Consider the following 22,728-nt stretch of genomic DNA (forward strand, 5'->3'; position numbering starts at 1 on the left):
TGTAATGTTAAATAGAAGTGCTGAGAGCAGGTATCCTTGTCTTGTTCCTGAATTTAGAGGAAAGTTTGTCAGCTTTTCAATGTTGAGTATAATATTACCTGTGGGTTTGACATAAATGACCTTTATTATGTTGAGTTATGTTCCCTCTGTGTCCACTTTGATGAGAGTTTCTATCATGACTGGATATTGAAATTTGTCAAATGCTTTTCTCTGGGTTTCATCTTTCCCCTTGTTAATGTGGTGTATCACATTGATTGACTTGTGAATACTGAACCATACTTGTGTCTCTGGAATAAATCACACTTAATCACAATGTATGATCCTTTTTCTATATTGTTGGATTTGGTTTGCTAATATTTTGTTGAGTATTTTTGCATCTATATTCATCAGAGTTATTGGCCTGTAATTTCTTTTTTTGTAGTATCTTTGGTTTTGGTATAAGGGTAATGGTAATCTCATAGAATGAATATGGGAATGTTCCCTCTCCTTCAATTTTTTTGAATAATTTGAGGACAGGTATTAGCTCTTCTTTATATATTTGGTAGAATTCTCTTGTGAATCCATCCAGTCCTGGAATTCTGTTTGCTGGGATTTTTTTATTACAAATTCAATTTCACTATTAGTGATCATTCTGTTCAGATTGTCTGTTTCTTCTTGATTCAGTCTAGGCAGGTTGTATCTTTCTAGAAATTTGTCCTTTATCTTCTAGGTTGTCCAATTTGTTCATAGTATTCTCATAAATTTTTGTATCACTGTAGTATCAGTTGTTATTTCTCCTCTTTCTTTTTTTATTTTATCTATTTGGGTCCTTTCCCTTTTCTTCTTGGTGAGCCTGGCTAAAGATTTATCAATTTTGTTTACATTTAAAAAAAAAAAAAAAGCAGCTCTTGGTTTCATTGATCTTTTCAATTTATTTATTTATTTATTTATTTATTTTGGTCTCCATTTTATTTATTTTCTCTCTGATCTTTACTATTTCCTTCTTTCTGGTGACTTTGGGCTTTGTTCTTGTTCTAATTCTTTTAGGTGGTAGGTTAAGTTGTTTGAGATTTTTCTTGTTTCTTAAGGAAGGTCTGTATTTCTGTAAACTTCACTCTTAGAACTGTTTTTGTTGCATCCCACAGATTTTGGAGAGTTGTGCCCCCATTTTCATTTGTCTCTAGGTATTTTCTGATTTCCTCTTTGATTTCTTCATTGACCACTGGTTTTTTGTAGCATGTTGTTTTGTCTCCACATGTTTGTGCTTTTCCCATTTTTCTTTCTGTAATTGCTTTCTAGTTTCATACCACTGTGGTCAGAGAAAATACTTGATATAATTTCTAGCCTCTTAAATTTGTTGAGACTTGTGGCCTAGCATGTGACCTACCCTAGAGAACATTCCATGTGAACTTGAAAAGAATGTGTATTCTGCTGTTTTGGATAGAATGTCCTGTAGATCTCTATTAAGTCCAAATGATCTGTTGTGTCATTTAAGACCACCATTGCCTTACTGATTTTCTGTCTGGATGATCTGTCCATTGATGTAAGTAGTGTGTTAAGGCCTCTAGCTATTATTGTATTATTGTCAATTTCTCCCTTTATATTTATTAGTATTTGTTTTATATACTTAGGTGCTCCTGTATTGGGTTCATATATGTTAATAAGCATAATATCCCCTTCTTGTGTTAGTCCCTTTATCATTATATAATGTCCTTCTTTGTCTTTTGCTGTATCCTTTGTTTTAAAGCCTATTTTGACTGATACGAGTATTGCTACCTCTGTTTCCTTGTATTTTCCTTTTGCATGAAATATTTTTCCATTTCCTCACTTTCAGTCTTTTTGTGTCTTTAGCTCTGAAGTGAGTCTCTTGTAAGTAGTACATAAATGGGTCTTGTTTTTTAATCCAATTAGCCACTTTATATCTTTTGATTGGAGAATTTAGTCCACTGACATTTAAAGTAATTATTGCTAAGTATGTACTTATTGCAATTTATTACTTGTTTTCCAGTTGTTTTATAGTTTTTTCTTTGTTTATTGCTTCTTTTTGTTTCTTCCCTACGGTTTGATAGTTTTTTTAGTTTCATTGTGTTCCTTTCTTTTTGTGTGTATCTATTGAAGGTATTTGACTTTTGGTTACCCTGGGCTTCATATATGTTGACCTATAACTTTATCTACTTGATTTAAAATGGTAGTCATTTAAGGTCAAACATATTCTAAAAGATCTATTTTTTTTTTTACTCTCCTCCCTCACATTTTTTTGTTTTGATGCCATATTTTACATCTTCATGTTTATCCCTTCACTGTTTATTGTAGTTATAGATGTTTTTACCATTTTTTATCTTTTAATCTTACTGGCTTATTAATTGGTTGATCTCCATTCCGTACTATATATTTGCATTTCCTATTGTGATTTTCCCTTTCTTCTAGATTCTTATTTCTTTTCCACTTAGAGAAGACTCTTTAATATTTCTTTTAGAGTAGGTTTAATATTGATGAATTTTTTTGCTTGTCTAAGAAGTTTTTGCTTGTCTAAGAAGTTATTTGTCTCTCCTTTGATTCTAAATGCTAATCCTGCTGAGTAGAGTAACAAAAGTTGCAGATTTTTCCCTTTCAGGACTTTGAATATATCATGCCACTTCCTTCTGTACTGCAAAGTTTCTGTGGAAAATTCAGCTGATAGTCTTATGGAGATTCCTTTGTGTATGACTGTTTTTCTCTTGCTGCCTTTAGAATTCTCTTTTTAGATTTTGCCATTTTGCTATGATATGTCTCAGTGTGGGTCTGTTTGGGTTCAGCTTATTTGGGACCCTCTGTTCTTCCTGTGCCTGGATATTTGTTTCCTTCTTCTGGTTTGGGAACTTTTCAGCCATAATTTCCTCAAAAACATTTTCTATCCCCTTCTCTATCTCTTCTCCTTCTGAGACTCCTATAATGTGAATGTTGGTCAGCTTACTGTTATCCCAGGGATCTCAAACTATTTTCATTTTTGTTAATTTGGGTTTTGTTTGTTTGTTTGTTTTTGGCTGTGTCATGCAGCATGTAGCATCTTAGTTCCCCGACCAGGGACTGAACCCTTGCCCCCTGCAGTAGAAGTGCAGCCTTAACCACTGGACTGCCAGGGAAGTCCCTTGTTTCTCTTTTTGTTGCTCTGAGTCAATGATTTTCATTATTCTATTTCCAGATCACTTATGCATTCTATCACTTAGTTTGTTATTCACTCCATTATTTTTTACTTTAGTTATTGAATTCTAAATTTCTGAATGGAACTTTTTGTATTTTCTACTTCCTTGTTAAAATTTTCACTGTGTTCATCTTTTCCCTAATTCAGTTAACATTCTTATCATCAGTGCTTTGAATTCTTTATCTGGTAAATTGTTTATTTCTGTTTTATTATTTATTTTTTCAGGGTTTTTCTCTTGTCCTTTCAACTAAAACCAGTTCCTCTGCCTCTATGAATTTAGGTGAAACTGTTACCTATTGCAGTCTTGAAGCGATATTCTTATGTGGGAAGCATTTCTATACAGACTGTGTGTGTTCAATGCCTTTGGTAAGAGAGCTGGATTTGACATATATACAAGTCACATCTTTCCTCAGGGTATGCTGGCAGCTATCACCTTGGTGGAGGTGGCACTAGAGATGCAGGAGCTAGAGGAGGAGCTGGGTGTGAGGTGGCACTTCCCTCTGCTCACTGGCCTTCACTGCCTATGAGTGTCTGAACCCAGGTTGCTGGGGCAAAAGCCCTGAGGGTGATGCCCGAGCTAGCTCTGTTTTCTTTAAATGTGCATTTTCCTCTCTCTCTCAGCACCAAGACCTTCACCCCAGAGTGGGGGAGCAATGAAGCAAGGGAGGCCTGCAAGAACTCTCAGCCCATGTTGGCCATAGAGGTCCGAATATCTCTGATGCACTGCCTGTGCAGATGACAGCAATTGTCTCCCTCACTCTGCTCAGATGCAGCCATGGATAAAGTCACATTTGGCCCTCACAGCTGATCCCTCCACATAGACTGCCAAACTCGCTCTGCTGTGGAACCACACCTCAGGTCAGGCGGGGCCTGCATGAACTCTCAGCATATATTGGGGCATGAGCAGTGGTGGAGTGGCCACCACCAGATTTCTGGTCTACTTCTGAGGCACTGCTTGAGTAAGCACTAACAATGGCCACCACTGCCCCACCCAGGCTCCACCCCGGGACCAGGTCACCTGTGTCACATGGCCAAATCTTCTCCCTGGTCAGGGCAGCCTTAGATCCAGTGCCATGCTTTTATGTGGAGTAAGGAGGGCTGGAACATTCACTCAATTCAGGACAGTTTCAATCCATCCTTTCCACGCTGCCCCAGGCAAACCAGTATGTGTACACTCATTGCAAGCAGAGTCCAGGCTTCCCACAGCCCTCCTGTTAGTCCCAACAGTCTTCCCACCAGTCAGTGGGGTTTGTCTTCACTGTGTAGGTCCCCAGGATTGGGGCACTCACTCCCCCAGGTGGGTCTCCAGCTGTGTATTCTCCTTTCTCCTCTGAGTCCCCTCCCAGGGTACAGGTCCCAACCCAATCACTTATTTTCCCTTCCTACCTAATTACATGTGTGTCTTTCCTATAGCCTTGATTATATAGGAGTCTTTCTGTTCATTCCCAGTTCATTTTCAGTGAGAATTGTTGCACATGTAGATGGATTTAATATGTTCATATGGGGAGGTGAGTTCCATGTCCTACTCCATCATCTTGATCTGGCCTCATCACATACTTTTCAATCCACAAATATAGATTAAACTCTGTAGCCCACAAAAGAAAATAGTATCTTCCCAAATGTATTTAGACAAGTGATTTTAAAAAAAATGATAATATATCACTCCCATAATAAAGAAATCTCAAATTCCTAAAGCAAATACTATTCAAAACACAGACACTGGTCATAGTGCCATAGAGCAGGAAATTAATAATTTATTTTAACTAACCAAAATGAAAATGTAAAACATCCACTTACATAGCTATTCACTTAAAGAGCAAAGTAAAACAATTACACATCAAGTAGAAAAATATAAAATAAGAGAACTATTAACCAACACTTATGGGTTATAGCCAAAGTTATTTTCATCATAATAAAAGCTTACTGTTTTCTAGAAATGGTTGTTAAGCACATTATATGCATATTCTTCTTTAATTTTAACTTCTTTTTGAGGGAGGTATCACTACTATCTTTAGTTTATACACCCTGAAACTGAGGTTTAGAAAGCATAACCTTGTAAAATGAAATTGGATTTATTATGGGAATCTATTAACATATCATCTAGATCAAAGTAGGGAAAACATATATATAATCATTGCAATAGATGTCCAAAAAATGCACTTAATAAAATTCAATATTCATTCCCGATTTTAAAATTTTAAAGCAACTTCATGAACTAGAAATAGTATTGTTAGCATTATTAGAATATATTATCTATGTAAAGCCAAGAGCAACATCATACTTAAGAGTGAAGCCCAAGAGAAGCATTTCCTGAAGTTTATTTCATACAAGACATTTTTGAAAAAGATCAAGGATTCTGCACTCATGTAACTGTGAAGAACTTGAACACTGTAAACTCTCCTTCCACATTTCCCAATATATGGGCACATTTAAGGCCCTGGGAATCCCTGAAGTTAAAGAAATATAAAATTTGTTTAATCTTGTGTTTCTCTAACTTACTTGGTCACAAAACACTGGTTCAAAATATCACCTATTAATATTCTACTGAGCACTAGGGGAAAGGCGTTCCTATTAAACTACAAAGCCAAACAAGTTTGCCTATAATCACATTTAACAGTATTCTAGATCTGTGGCCTACAAAATGAAATAAAACCAAAATGAGTCAGGTCATACACTATGAATACTCTTGTTAAACATACACATAAAAATGAGTAGAGGAAAACACACCAAAATGATAATAGTAATTATCTCTGTGTGATCAAATGACAGCTGATTTTATTTTCTCCTTTACATTTCCTATATTCTCTACAATAAGCATGTATTATTTTATAATAAAAATGTTTTATTAAAACAGCATGTTGAGACTTTGCCCAAACAGAGAAAATTTTCTCAAAAAAATCATGAAACTAAATGTAGATACAGTCAATAAAATACTGGTAAAACTAATGTTAAGCACATCTGAGACTCTCAGCTGAAACTTGTTCAATTGGTCTCTTATTCTAAGCTCACTCTGTATGTAGAAGTGAGTACAAACAATTATCAGCAAAGAGAAGTTAATTACAAATAATAAATAATCTGACCCAAACAACAAAGAATTAATCCAAGTAGAAAAACAAAGAAAATCAGCTGAAAAGGGACTAGTGGCTTAACAAAGAATAAATCTGGATTAGTTGAATGATTTTAAATTTACAAAAAGAAGGGGAAAAAAACCCATAAAAACATAGTATCTTCATAAGAACCAAAAGATGTGCCAAATTCGATGGCTAATATGTTTCTACCCTCACTCGTTTTTGCATTGTTTCTTTTTCTATTGCCAAATTGATCTTTGTTGGCACTCCAACTATAGAAATATGTATTGATTCCTTTTCTATATATCAGTATAATAACTAGAGGCAGACGTTACCAACTGGTAAGTTAATTCTAAAATTAAACAACAAGTTATTTAGAATTAAGTGACAAGTCAGAATGAGAGGTGAAGTGGGGTAGGAGGAATGGTTTGGTTTACAAAAGAAAATAACAATATAGTCCTTGCTTTTAATGAATTATAATTGACTTTCAGGTAAGAAAAAGAGTTCCTTAAAACAACTAGGAAAAAATGTCAAAGAAATGTGAGTATTAGTAAAACTGGAAATTAAAATGGGCATTTTTCTATCTCCACTTTACCTGAGAGCCAAAAGATTCAGAACAAAATAATAGATGGCAAATACTCCCACATTCCATATCAGGTGCTAGGTCAACTACATGAAAATTACAAGAGATAGTTGAAAAATGATTTTGCAAACATTAGCACTTTAGCCTCCTAAAATGTAGAAGAAGAATTCAAGTTAAAGCAGGAAAAAAGAAGATAATTTCTTTGAAAAAAAAAATTCTATGTACCTCTATGTTCACTGCAGCATTGTTTACAATAGCCATTACAACATAGCCATTGCAGCATAGACATTTACAATAACCAAGATATGGAAACAACCTAAGTGCCTATCAATGAAGGAATGGATAAAGATATTGTACCATGTATATATATAATATTCCATTGCATATATATATATATATATATACATATATATATGCAATGGAATATTATTCAGCCATTAAATTAATAAAGAATGACATTTGTGACAACATAGATGGACCTCGAGGGCATTACACTGAAAGAAAGAAATCAGACAAAGATGAATACTGTTTAATCTCTCTTTTATGTGAAATCAATCAATAAAACAACCAACCAACCAAGCTCATAGATATAAAAAACAGCCTGGTGGTTGCCAGGGGTGGGGGTGGGGGGAGGAGTTGGGAGAAATGGGTGAACGGCTTTGCTTTTGTTTTTTAGTTTAAATAAATTGAATTTTAAAAAATTTTATGGCACTTTCTCCCCATCATCCCTCATCCCTGTGAGGAAATGGAGGAAGGCCTTTGAACACCTCTTGGATAACTTGATATTTATCCCCTGAAGTTCAGGAAGACACAAGGGTTTAGTGTTTGACACATTTCTGGGAAATGTTAGGGCAAAGACCACTGCAATAATCCAGACATGAGATGCTACAGGAATTAGCTATTCCTGTTGTACAAAGAGAGAAAATTCCTATAGCATTCTGGTAATTTCACTCTACTGCTCCATTTCCATCTGTATCCATCAATTGATCTTGATCTATCCTATTCTATTATTTACCTACTTTCAGCTCACCTTACCCAAATTTAATTTAATGTTATACCTCCTCTACCACTCCCAGGTTTTTGCCTCAAGTTATTTCATATGAACAGGAAAATTTCTCTTCTTTCATCCTATATGCTGCCATTTTGCCTGCCCATCCAATAAAGATTGAACTTATTTTCCATCATTTAAATGCTAAAGGATATCATTTACATTCATCGAGTGGTTCTCCAAAGGCTTCTAACTGATACAAATGACATTTTCCATTGAAGGGAATAAGTGTTTTTCTCCAAAATATGAAAATGGCTCTGATGCCATATCAACTTTTCCTTTGGATCATAGTTCAAATACAATTAGATTTGACCGTATGTTAAAGAAAAAACTTAAGTACCTTATCCTATTTTTTCTTCATTTCAGTTTCTCAAATAACCTTGTCTGTAATATCAGAGGGTAGCACTCAGAAAAGTGATAATAACTGTCCCCAAAATTCAAAGATAAGTAATCAGCTCATGTAAAACACATTCTTTTTACTTTTGTGGTTTTATTTTGTCCATTGTCATGCCAAGAAGGAATCAAAAAGGAACTGACTTCTGACAAATTTTTACTTCAACCAGTTTGCACTAAAGGACTAAATTGAAAAAAATCAATGTGAATGGCAACTCCATTAAAACAATTAGAAATTCGAGATATGAGTGCCAAAATCACAGATTGAGATGGCATGAGAGTTGTTGTTACTTTGGGGGTTTGGGGTTTGTTGTTTTCACCATGGAAAGCTCATGATTTCAGTTGTCAAACCAATAATATACTGCAAAACAGAACTGCCAGAAAACTTTCATAACTGAATTTTGGCAACACACAGATTATCATGTTAGACGAGTGAAGCTTCAGAAACTTCTGCTTTTCCAGGAACCTATGAGCTGAGTCATTCTCCAGTATAAGCTCATAAGCCATGAAATTGATCCATTAACCATTTCGGAAACACAAATACCACAATTCACAGAAAAGAAACATATGTCAGAACATGAAAGCATTTAACATACTATAACAGAATTGTCTACATGACTCATTTTATCAAGGTTTCAAAATAATCTAAGAGCATCCTATGTACAGGAGACCAAAAGGATTTTTAAAAATCACTTTTATCACTTTTGCACTTACAATCAGAGTTACATGGGTAGATTTATTCAAAAACAAAAATATTTTTTTAAACTTTAATCTTTGACCTGAACTCTGAGCCTGGGTCCTTAGCCTCTGATGTTAGATTAAGTATAACTTTTTTTTTTAGCTTTGAAGTATAATTGACAAATAAAAATTGTATACTTCTAAGGTGAAAAGAAAACTTTAATCTTTAAGGAGATATAGCAAACCATAATAATCACTTGGTGACAACAAAAACCTGGCCCAAGGTAATGCTAATTCTAAGTTGGATGGAGATCTATCAGCTGAACCCCTACCCAGAGAACAGAAGGAGGACAGAAAGGAAAGCTGCAGAAGGGTCCAATTATCCTGCTCTTTGTAAACATTCAGGGGCAGCAGTAGCCAAATTTGTCAAGTAGATTAAAGAAGTCTTTACTATCCTGAGCCTCTCTATTCACAGACCGTGTCCCTCTTTTAAGAAATTGATCACTTCCACTTACAAGTCTCTCAGTGTCTTCAACTATCTTCACCCTTATTGCTTGCTTGTGAAAATAATCTTATAAGCTTATTAGTGATAAAAAAATTTTAACATTATTATAACTTCGCTTACATACAGGCTATTTTCACTCAACTTAGCTCGTTGGATCCTTACCACAACTCAGGGAGGGTATAAGAATCTCTGTTATACAGGTGAGAGACTTAGCAAAGAGTGGAGGAGTAATTTGCTAAATGCTAGAGGTAGGAATGGTGCCTCCATTTTCTGGATTTAAAGCAGCACAATATTGTGGTTAGATTGTGAGTTCTGGAATTTGACTCTCTAGATGTGAGCCCTGGCACCATTCAAATAGCTGTGTGATCTCAAGCCAGTCACCCAGTCTCTCTTAGCTTCAGTTTCTTCACTTATACAAATGAGAATAATTCAAGATTCTACCTTATTGAACTGCTGGGATTATTAATTATTGCATGTAACATGCTTAGTATAATGTCTGGAATATATTAAATACTTAGTAAGTGTTTGGCTTTACAGCCATTATCATTCTTTCTATACTTTGCTACCTCAGGTTTACTCATGAATTTCTACAACAAATGAAGCCTGAATCTAATGAAAACTGTCTCACTTTTATAGCATCAAACAGAATAAAGGTAGTTAGTTTGGGCCTCATTTTATATTCTGTTTGTTTCATTTTATTTTTTGCTCGGATAAAGTAGGGGAAGGGCCCAGAGCTAAAAAAGTCTTCCCGGAATCTCTGAAAGCTTAAGATGCAGACAACAACACTACAGATTCATAGACACAGATTTCTGTACATAAAATTGAACTAGCCTAGGTATTTTAATCAGAAGGGAATTTCATGCAAGGAATCAGACACTCATGAAATCTTTAGAAGGGCTGGAGTGTAAGAATGATTGAATTCAAGGGCTTACTTCTAGAGGTGCAATCCAGAACCAGGAAACTGCTGCTGCTGCTACGACTACCTGATGACACTCAAGCTTCTGACTAAGCCCTGGAACCTAAATCCAGCCACACTGCCTCTGCCTCTAGACACCCATGAGTCGGTGGATGACAGTTAGAACCCTGAGTTTGGCTGACACGACTGCCTCATGGCTCCACCAACTTGTCTATCTCCACAAACAGCACCAGGAACTAGGCATCTGTCTCATATCCACAGCTCAGATTAGTGGAATCTTACTTGGATGAAGCAAATGGTGCTGGGTGACATGATTTTAGGCTTTCCAGCCCCTCATGGGTAGTTGGAAGGAGTTGGAAATGATATCCAGCATAGCCCCTCTCTTTGGCTTCTCCACATGCATATATATCATTTGATATAAAATAAATTCTAAATAACAGTAGTAAAAACTACATTTTTCCACCTAGTACAATGTAAACATAGCTTATAGAAACACTAAATAGTCCATCCTTTCCTCAAAAGGAGAATCCAAAGATTTCAGCCATTGGATCTATCTCTATCTCTGGATGATGTTTCTTTTGTTATAGTTAGTCAAAGTCTGACTTTGACATTCTGTTACCTAAGGACTCAGCTATAAATTTAACTATCATCAATCAACATCAAAAAAACAAACAACCCGGGCTTCCCTGGTGGCGCAGTCATTGAGAATCTGCCTGCCAATGCAGGGGACACGGATTCGAGCTCTGGTCTGGGAAGATCCCACATGCCGCGGAGCAACTTGGCCCGTGAGCCACAACTACTGAGCCTGCACATCTGGAGCTTGTGCTCCACAACAAGAGAGGCTGTGATAGTGAGAGGCCCATGCACCGCGATGAAGAGTAGCCCCCGATCGCTGCAACTAGAGAGAGCCCTCGCACAGAAATGAAGACCCAACGCAGCCAAAAATAAATAACTTAATTTAAAAAAAAACCAATTAAAATGGGCAGAAAACTTGATTAGACATTTTTTCAAAGAAGACATACAGATGGCAAAATCACTAATCATCAGGGAAATGCAAATCAAAACAATGAGATATCACCTCACACCTGTTAGAGCAGCTATTATCAAAAAGACAACAAATAACAAGTGTTGGCAAGGATATGGAGAAAAGGGAACCCTCATGCACTGTTGGTAGGAATGTAAATTGGTGCAGCCACTATGGAAAACAGTATGGAGAGTTCTCAAAAACTTGAAAATAGAACTACTATACAACCAGCAGTTTCACGTCTGGGTATTTATATAAAGAAAACAAAAACAGTACATCAAAAATATATATGCCCCCCTATTGTTTATCACAGCATTACTTAAAATAGTGTACATATGGAAACAACCTAAGAGTCCATAGGTGAATGAATGGATAAAGAAATTGTGGTATAGGTATACACTGTAATATTATTCAGCCATAGGGACTTCCCTGGTTGTCCAGTGGTTAAGACTCCATGCTCTCAATGCAGGGGGCCTGGATTTGATCCCTGCTTATGGAACTAGATCCTGCATGCCACAACTAAGATCCCACATGCTGCAAATAAAGATCCTGCACACCACAAATAAGACCAAACACAGCCAAATAAATAAATAAATATATATATTTTTAACAATATTATTCAGCCATAAAAAAGACTGAGATATTGCCAACTATGACAACGTGGATGGACCTAGAGGGTATTATGCTAAGTGAAATAAGTCAAACAGAGAAAGACAAATACTATGATTTCACTTATATGTGAAATCTAAAAAAAAACAAAAAACAAAAATGAACAAACATAACTAAACAGAAACAGAGTCACAGATACAGAGAACAGGTGGTTGCCAGAGAGGAGGGGTAAGAGGAAGAGAGGAATGGGTGAGAGAGATTAACAGTTAAAAACTTGCAGTTACAAAGGAAATGTCTCACAGGTATGCAATGTACACTGTGGGGAACATAGTCAATAATTATGTAACATCTTTGTATGGTGACAGATGACAACCAGACTTTTCATTGTGATCATTTTGAAATGTAAAAAACATCAAATCACTATGTTGTACACCAGGAACTAGCACAATGCTGTAGGTCATTTATACTTCAGACAAACCGACTCATAGAAAAAGAGATCAGATTTGTGGCTACCGGGCAGGGGGTGGGGGGAGGGGATCAAATGAATGTAATCAAAAGGTACAAAAAAGGTACAAACTTCCAATTAGAAAAGTAAGTACTATGGATTTAATGTACAACATGATAAAGATAATTAACACAGCTGTATATTATAAATAAAAGTTATTAAAGGAGTAAGTCCTAAGAGTTCTCATCACAAGGGAATTTTTTTTTCTTTTATGTTTTATCTCTATGAGATGATGGATGTTTATTAAACCTATTGTGGTAATCATTTCATGATGTTTGTAAGTCAAATCATCATGTTGTACACCATAAAATTATACAGTGCTATATGTCAATTACATCTCAAAACAACTGGAAGAAAAAATAAAAAAAATATTTGAAAATGTTACCTGTAAAAAAATTTAAAATAAACGTAAATTTAACTATCACAAATACACTGGCTCTAAAGTGGCAAAGGAAAGGGAAAGGATGCTTATTAATATATTAATGAATATATATATTCTCTCTACATAAATATATACAAGATGTTATGGAAGCCAAAATGAACTTTTTGACCAACCCAATATATATATATATATATATATATATATATATATATATACACACACACACATATATATACACACACACATATATATATATACACACATATATATATATGTCTCTCTGTGTGTGTGTATATATATATATTTAGAGTCTTGTTTTGTAAAACTGACTAGAAGGTATAACTGTGATCAGATCAGAAATAAATGAAAAAGAAATGAAGGAAACTATAGGAAAGATCAATAAAACTAAAAGCTGGTTCTTTGAGAAGATAAACAAAATTGATAAACCATTAGGCAGACTCATCAAGCAAAAAAGGGAGAAAACTCAAATCAATAGAATTAGAAATGAAAAAGGAGAAGTAACAACTGACACTGCAGAAATACAAAGGATCATGAGAGATTACTATAAGCAACTATATGCCAATAAAATGGACAACCTGGAAGAAATGGACAAATTCTTAGAAATGCACAACCTTCTGAGACTGAACCAGGAGGAAATAGAAAATAGGAACAGACCAATCACAAGTACTGAAATTGAAACTGGGATTAAAAATCTTCCAACAAACCAAAGCCCAGGACCAGATAGCTTCACAGGCAAATTCTATCAAACATATAGAGAAGAGCTAACACCTGTCCTTCTCAAACTCTTGCAAAATATAGCAGAGGGAGGAGCACTCCCAAACTCATTCTGCAAGGCCACCATCACCCTGATACCAAAACCAGACAAAGATGTCACAAAGAAAGAAAACTAGAGGCCAATATCACTGATGAACATAGATGCAAAAATCCTCAACAAAATACTAGCAAACAGAATCCAACAGCATATTTAAAGGATCAGACACCATGATCAAGTGGGGTTTATCTGAAGAATGCAAGGATTCTTCAATATATGCAAATCAATCAATGTGATACACCATATTAACAAATTGAAGGAGAAAAACCATATGATCATCTCAATAGACACAGAGAAAGCTTTTGACAAATTTCAACACCCATTTATGATAAAAACCCTCCAGAAAGTAGGCATAGAGGGAACTTTCCTCAACAAAATAAAGGCCATATATGACAAACCCACAGCCAACATCGTCCTCAATGGTGAAAAACTAAAACCATTTCCACTAAAATCAGGAACAAGACAAGGTTGCCCACTCTCACCACTATTATTCAAAAACAGTTTTGAAAGTTTTAGCCACAGCAATCAGAGAAGAAGAATAAATAAAAGGAATACAAATTGGAACAGAAGAAATAAAGCTGTCACTGCAGATGACATGATACTATACATAGAGAATCCTAAAGATGCTACCAGAAAACTACTAGAGCTAAGCAATGAATTTGGTAAAGTAGCAGAATACAAAATTAATGCACAGAAATCTCTTGCATTTCTATACACTAATGATGAAAAATCTGAAAGTGAAATTAAGAAAACACTCCCATTTACCATTGCAACAAAAAGAATAAAATATCTAGGAATAAACCTACCTAATGAGACAAAAGAACTGTATGCAGCAAATTATAAGACACTGATGAAAGAAATTAAAGATAATACAAATAGATGGAGAGATATACCATGTTCTTGGACTGGAAGAATCAACATTGTGAAAATGACTACACTGCCCAAAGCAATCTACAGATTCAATGAAATCCTTATCAAACTACCAATGGCATTTTTCACAGAACTAGAACAAAAAAATTCACAATTTGTATGGAAACACAAAAGACCCTGAAGAGCCAAAGCAATCTTGAGAGAGAAAAACGGAGCTGGAAGAATCAGGCTCCCTGACTTCGGACTATACTACAAAGCTACAGTAATGAAGACAGTATGGTACTGGCACAAAAACAGAAATATAGATCAATGGAACAGGATAGAAAACCCAGTGATAAACCCACACACATATGGTCACCTTATCTTTGATAAAGGAGGCAAGAATATACAGTGGAGAAAAGACAGCCTCTTCAATAATTGGTGCTGGGAAAACTGGACAGCTACATGTAAAAGAATGACAATAGAACACTCCCTAACACCATACACAAAAATAAACTCCAAATGGATTAAAGACCTAAATGGAAGGCCAGACATTATCAAACTTTTAGAAGAATACATAGGCAGAACACTATATGACATACATCATAGCAAGATCCTTTTTGACCCACCTCCTAGAGAAATGGAACTAAAAACAAAAATAAACAAATGGGACCTAATGGAACTTAAAAGCTTTTGCACAGCAAAAGAAAACATAAACAAGATAAAAAGCCAACCCTCAGAATGGGAGAAAATATTTGCAAATGAAGCAACTGACAAAGGATTAATCTCCAAAATTTACAAGCAGCTCATGGAGCTCAATATCAAAAAAACAAACAACGCAATCCAAAAATTGGCAGAATACCTAAACAGACATTTCTCCAAAAAAGATATACAGATTGCCAACAACCACATGAAAGAATGCTCAACATCATTAATCATTAGAGAAATGCAAATCAAAACTACAATGAGATATCATCTCACACCGGTCAAAATGGCCATCATCAAAATATCTACAAACAATAAATGCTGGAGAGGGTGTGGAGAAAAGGGAACCCTCTTGCACTGTTGGTGGGAATGTAGATTGATACAGCCACTATGGAGAACAGTTTGGAGGTTCCTTAAAAAACTAAAAATAGAACTACCATATGACCCAGCAATCCCACTACTGGGCATATACCCTGAGAAAACCATAATTCAAAAAGAGTCATGTACCACAAAGTTCATTGCAGCTCTATTTACAATAGCCAGGACATGGAAGCAACCTAAGTGTTCATCAACAGATGAATGGATAAAGAAGATGTGGCACATATATACAATGGAATATTACTCAGCCATAAAAAGGAATGAAATTGAGTTGTTTTAGTGAGGTGGATGGACCTAGAGTCTGTCATACGGAGTGAAGTAAGTCAGAAAGACAGAAAGAGAGAAACAAATACCATATGCTAACACACATATATGGAATAAAAAAAAAAGAAAAAAAATGTTCTGAAGAACCTAGGGGCAAGATGGGAATAAAGACACAGACCTACTAGAAAATTGACTTGAGGATATGGGGAGGGGGAAGGGTAAGCTGGGACAAAGTGAGAGAGTGGCATGGACATATATACACTACCAAATGTAAAATAGATAGCTAGTGGGAAACAGTCACATAGCCCAGGGAAATCAGCTCGGTGCTTTGTGACCACCTAGAGGGGTGGGATGGAGATGTAAGAAGGAGGAGATATGGGAATATATGTATATGTATATCTGATTCACTTTGTTATACAGTAGAAACTAACACACCATTGTAAAGCAATTATACTCCAATAAAGATGTTTTAAAAAAATAGAAGGTATAACTGAGATTTATAACTTCCTTCTGCAACTACATATTCCATTTTCCCTCTGCCCTCAACCAGATCTTAGCTAGTATGAGTTTTACACCAGGTGAGAATGTGTAAACCTTCAATCTTGAGGTGTCTTACCCATGAATAGTCTTGCCAGTATTGGGTTGCAGCAATCTTTCATTAACTTTTCTATTTGGCAGCAGAGCGTTGGAGACACTGCTGAGGATGCCCTGGGTTCCACACATATTTCTTCTTGCCTTCACAGTGTAGCAAAACTCATGGTGGGCATGATCAGTCACCGAGCTAACAGAGTAGCCTTTTTTTTTTTTTTTTGTCTGTTGGTTCAGTGGCATGAGAGTCCAAAATGGCCAGGAGACCGTCTCAATCTTCAGGTTCAATTGACCCATTTTTTTGTGTTCCTTAGTGGAAGCATGCATCCATACTAAGACCTCTAAACCATCAGAGTTCAAGGTTTCTAGGACATTTATTCAGTGTAAAATACCCAGGCATTTTGGCTTTGGTCAGATACAATCGGTTTCAAGATGGGAATCTCAAATCACAGGGTGACTTGTCTCTCATGATCTGGCATTCAGTCTCCATAAAGGTCAAGTAGTAAGCCAGGAACTGCTTTGCAGAAGGAAAACAGTTATTTGCAAGACAAAAAAAGGGGGAGTGTGATAATTAGTTTGGCTAACTTGGGAAGTAAGAGTCCAGTTATTCAATCAAACACTAGGCTTTGCTGTGTAGGTATTTTGTAGATGTGGTTAACCTCCACAATCAGTCGACTTTAAAAAGGAGATTATCCTTGATAATGTGGGTGGGGCTTATCCAATCACTCAAAAACCCTTTAGAGCAAAACTGAGGTTTCCTTCCATGAAGTTTACCTCAGGATAGCAGCATTAGCTCCTATCTGAGAGTTTCCAGCCTCAGTTTTCCTACAAACTTCAGACTTTCCAGCTCCAACAATCAATTAAGCCAACTCCTTGAATTAAATCTATCTATCTGTATCTATCCATCCATTCTACTGGTTCTGTTTCAGCCGGGAGGAAGGGAGAACCTTGGCTCATACAAAGGCCATGACTGTCTTCAAAATCCTGGGGGACTGCAATAAATTCTTTACACAGAATCCTCTTCTGCAATGTAGGACCCTTGGATTCATAAATCCCAAGGTTAAGTAAAAGGGATCTTGGGAGAACTGCATTATAGCCTTGGGAGATTGCATTATAGCCTACAACAGCTGAGGAACTCTTCTTGCTTTGGACCACACTCAAAACTGGCAATCTAGTGGGATTATTGGGTCATAGCAGAGGACCAAAATATGGTATATATTGCCTCCAAAATCTAAAAAATTGCCTATCAAGCATTTTGAGTGTTTGTTTTAGGAATACAAAATCTATCAACTTGGCTTTAGCTTTAAATGGGGTATCTTGACTTGCCCCATACCACTGGATTCCCAAAAGCTTCATTCAAGTGGCAGACCCCTAAATTTACATGGAGTTTATCTTCCATCCTCTGGCAATCCTAAGTCTTATAAAGGTATGTATGGTGATACTAATCAAAGTGTGGTCCACATATCTGTGCTGGTCTGTAACCTGTTACTGGTCCACAATGAGTATAGAAATTGAGAGTAGGTACTTAGAAATATTTATGGAAATTTTACAGAATGTAATAAAATAATTGGATTTGTATTTTCACACCTTTTTAATTTAATTTTTCTAGTAATATATTTTATTGTATTTTATAAAAGTATTCATCTGAATGGATTGGAAATAATTAAAAAATGGTCCATCATCCTTAATTATTTGATTAACACTGATCAAGGATACCTGCTACTTTCTCCTCATCAGATTCTATCAGTTCAATGTTATCCATATGGTAGACCAATATGATAAAACTATCAAATGCCCTATGGAGTAGATTGTGACAGAGAGTGGGAGAGATAACCTAGCCCTGAAATTAGAGGTATATATGACTCTGTTCTTGTCAGGTTAAGAGCAAACAGTTTCTGATGCCCTTTGTTTGGGGAGAAAGGGAGAAAAAGTATTCAGCATAATTACAGCTTCATGCCAATGACTGTGTTGATTTGCTCTAGCAAAGAAACTAATTAGAATCACCACTTGATTAAAATAATTGGGTTTACTCTCTAAAACCAATCCATATCCATTCTATCTCTGGTGGTAGCACCAAACTCTGTGATTCTCTCCCCTAGTTATAGAGTACTGCTTTTGATTTACTACTTTGAAAAGTAGGGGCAGGTCCAATAGTCTTTACCTGGCTTTTAATACCAAAAGAGCCCTTATTCCTTTTATCACCTGATCCTCAATAAGACCTATTTTAACCTGAGGACCATAGTGTTTTCTAGATCTCTGGGGATTATCAATATTTTAGAGTCACTAATAAATAATCCTTAAAATAACTAGGTTTTTTTCCCAGGGTTCAAGTGTAAGGAAAATGGCAAATCACTTGGGAAAAGATTTATTGAACATACTAACAAAAGCATTGCAAGTACTTTTTCAAAAGGAACCATGAGTCAAGAAGTTGTAGGTGTGAGAACTCTCTCCAGTCGGAGATTTGAATAGGGGTCCTTGTCTCTACATGTCAACTCAAGCCAGTTTCCATTCACCAGATGTAAAGTCTTTATTTTAGTTGTTTTAGTTATAAAAATAAACAGTACCCTAACAGCTTGCCCATTTGATTTAATGTGGAAACCGTGATCAGTTAGTCCCCACAAAGCTCCCATCCAGTCAAACCACTCTGATAATTATCCTTACTGTTTCGTATCGAATTGGTGGAATTGTGCCCCCATCCCCAAAATGTTTATGTTGAAGCCCTAACCCCAAGTACCTCAGAATGTGACTGTACTTGGAGATAGAGCCTTTAAGAGGCTATTAAGTTAAAATGAGGCCATTAAGTTGGGCCTTAAACAATCTGACTGGTGTTCTTAAAAGAAGAGGAAATTTGGACACAGAGAGACATCAGGGATGCACATTAACAATTCTGTATCCAATTCCAATGTGTGGGGTTTTTCCCCAACACCACCAAGCAATTCTCCAACACCAGATGGGTGTCCTAAAATTCAACTCAGTTATGACACTATCTACCCAGAGATAGTAACAGATTCCACAGGTTAAGTGCTTGGTTCTCCAAGACTGCCCCCCCCACACACACACACACTTCAGACACTATTCAAAAGTTCAGGTTGTCATCTTTGTTCTGACTAACCAGCTATATAGATCAGAGGTTCCAACTACCCCCTGCTAGGGTTCAATTAATTTGCTAGATTGACTAACAGAATTCAAAAACATTTTACTTACTAGATTACCAGTTTAGTATAAAAGGGTATAATTCAGGAATAGCCAGCTGGAAGAGATGAATAGGGCAAGGTAAGTGGGAGGGTCGCAGAGATTCCACACTCTGTGAGCACAGCATTCTCCCAAGCCTCCACACATTCAACAGCCTAGAAGCTCTCCAAACTCCATTCTTTTGGGTTTTTATGGAGACTTTAATACATAGGCATTAAATCATTGGCCATTGACAATTAATTCAACCTCCAGCTATTTTCCCTCTCCTGGAGGTCAGGGTGGTTGGACTAAAAGTTCCAACCCTCCAATCACATGGTTGTTTCCCCCAGCAGCCAGTCTCCATCCTTAGATACTTTCCAAAATTTGCTGCATTATCATAAACTCAGGTGTGGTTGAAAGTGATTTTTTATGAATATCAAGATACATTTATCACTCTTACCACTTAGGAAATTCCAAGGGTTTTAGGAATGAAGACCAAATATATGTTTCTTTTTATCAATCACAGTATTACACATATGCACAAAGGAAAGGCCCTGTAAGGACAAAGTGAGAAGGTGGCCATTTACAAGCCGAGGAGAGAGGCCTCAGGAGAAATCAAACAAGCTGACACCTTGATCTTAGACTTTCACTCCAGAACTCTGAGAAAGTAAATTTCTGTTGTTTAAACCTCCTAGTTTGAAGTATCTTATAACAGCTCTAGCAAACTAATGCATCCACTACTGCACTTTTTAAGAATGCTGCTGCTTCCTTCACTAATGTATTTCTCAAAGCCTTTGTGAAGGAAACTTCCTCTGAGTTCTTTCAGAAGACACAGGAGGAAGAAATGAATAACATATGATAAAATATACAGTTGACCCTTGAACAACACAGGTATTAGGGGTGCCAACCCTCCACACAGTCAAAAATCTGAGTATAACTTATAATCACCCCTCCATATCTGCAGTTCCCCCATATCCACGGATTCAACCAGCTATGGATCATATAGTACTGTGGTATTTACCATTGAAAAATTCCTTGCATAAGTGGACCCACACAGTTCAAAAGCATGTTGTTCAAGGGTCCACTGTATTTCAGCACTCTCATCACCCGAAGTCTTTGCATTCCTTTCTCCACAGAATATTTGGCAAGTTAACTTTATTTGGTGTTGACTGGCACTGAGTTCAGGTTTTAGCCAATCAACCAAGTAAAAGATAAGTGTTAACTTGTTCGAGGTTAATTCAATGCAGCAGAATGGCCTCCTATAAATTATCACAGAAAACGTCCATGGTCAAGCACAGAAGGCTATCAATACTAAGTTGGCACTTAAAACCATTGCCTTACCCCATGATAATGCTGCAGTTATGAGGCTTGAACCCCAATGGCTTGATCACACCACCAGAGAAGCTAGTGATCCTCTATGCCTGAATGCTCAAGAAGCAGGTGATGGCCACTCAAGTTGTTAAAACAATTCCTATCTCCTTGAACTGTCATACTGAATACAGAACCTCTTATAAGTCTACTCATATCCTTAAATTTAGCCCAATATAAAGATCTATTTTCTCCTCTCTGGTCTCGCACAGTTAGAATCCACACTTATACAGGTGTTCCAGGTTTCTGCTGATAGTTAACAATTTTTTTCACCTATAAGCCATTTCCTCTGGATCAGACATTGTAATGCTCCTGAGATATGCTGAAATTGACTGATGTCAAGGTGATGAGAAATGGTAGGGATGCTGTATGAGGAGAGTTGACATGGCCTTTCAAGATAATTGCCTCATGAGAGATCGTTAAGTTGTCCATTGAATACAGGACCAGTCCCAGAGGTAGGAAGGACAGGCTGCAACTGCATCTTATGGTAAGGGAGACTCAGAGGAGTTTGGGTGCTCAGACTACTCAGATTCATTCAAGTCCACTCAAATATCCCCCATCCCAATTCTTAGTGTCCCAGTCTGTCCCAATCATCATCCAAAGATTGACCCCCAAAAAAGAAGACTTGGTAAGGCTGTGAATTTAACTTTTGTTATTTAAGCAACTCATAAGGTCATATTGCAGTTTTATTGGCCTGCAACTTCAAGAAATTTTTCTAGAGTCACAGAAATTTCCCGATCACAGCCATACCACCCCACAGCCTTTGCATTTCTTATTCCTATTATAGGAGTCTCTAGTGGAAGCCCCTCAGTCTTCCAGAGCCTATATTCCATGGGCACTTTATCCCTGGGGACCCAAGGTGAGAAATTCAGTAACTCTTGCCACTGTATGCTACTGACTATCAGCATCCAATTATCTGGTAATACCATAAATATCACTGCCTTTAAATCCAACTAAGTCAGATAACCAATCCAAACTCCCATCAGTCAAAATTTGGTCCAAGAAACAGACTTAGTATTTTTAACAGATTGGAACTTAATATAGGGAATCAGATGTTTACAAAGCTCTAATAAAAGCTGGCGTATCAGGAGTCAGAGTGACACCACTGGAAATTTTGACGTTAGGAACACAGTGCTGAAGTTCCATCCAAGAGTCAAGAAATTGCCACCACCACTTCCACAACTTTCTCTTGACACCCATAAAGCTATGACTAGACTCTGAAACACTGACCCAGGGGCTGTAGCTGCCTTTCTACACTCGCATCTGCATGACCTTGCTTGCCAGCTAAATCGGCACCAGGAATATAACCTCTGCCTGACTTCCACCTTCCAAATCTCTCGAGTACATGCTACTATCAGAACATAATTTTCTCCCATCACCACAGCTGCAATAGATTCTTGGAAATGTATTTTTAACTTTCCAACCTGTGTAATATAGGAAGGCACATAAGAGCATGAGACCTGAGTCTCAATTGACTAAATCCAGCAAAAATTCAACCACTTAATTCTCCTGGTCATCTAGAAGTTCTCTTCAATACAGCAGGAAATTTGCTGCCTTCTCCAGAGCATCAGCTTATCCAGAGGTACCTCGACAAGAACAACAGTCTCAGATCTGAGGGTTTCTCATAAGTTAAGGGGTCACTGTTTTGTTTTTTGTTTTAATTGTTTCTCAGGTTTTCAAACATCTCTTTCCCAGCCTACTT

The sequence above is a fragment of the Hyperoodon ampullatus genome (assembly GCF_949752795.1).
Source record: "Hyperoodon ampullatus genome assembly, chromosome: 1".
NCBI classification, from domain to species: domain Eukaryota; kingdom Metazoa; phylum Chordata; class Mammalia; order Artiodactyla; family Ziphiidae; genus Hyperoodon; species Hyperoodon ampullatus.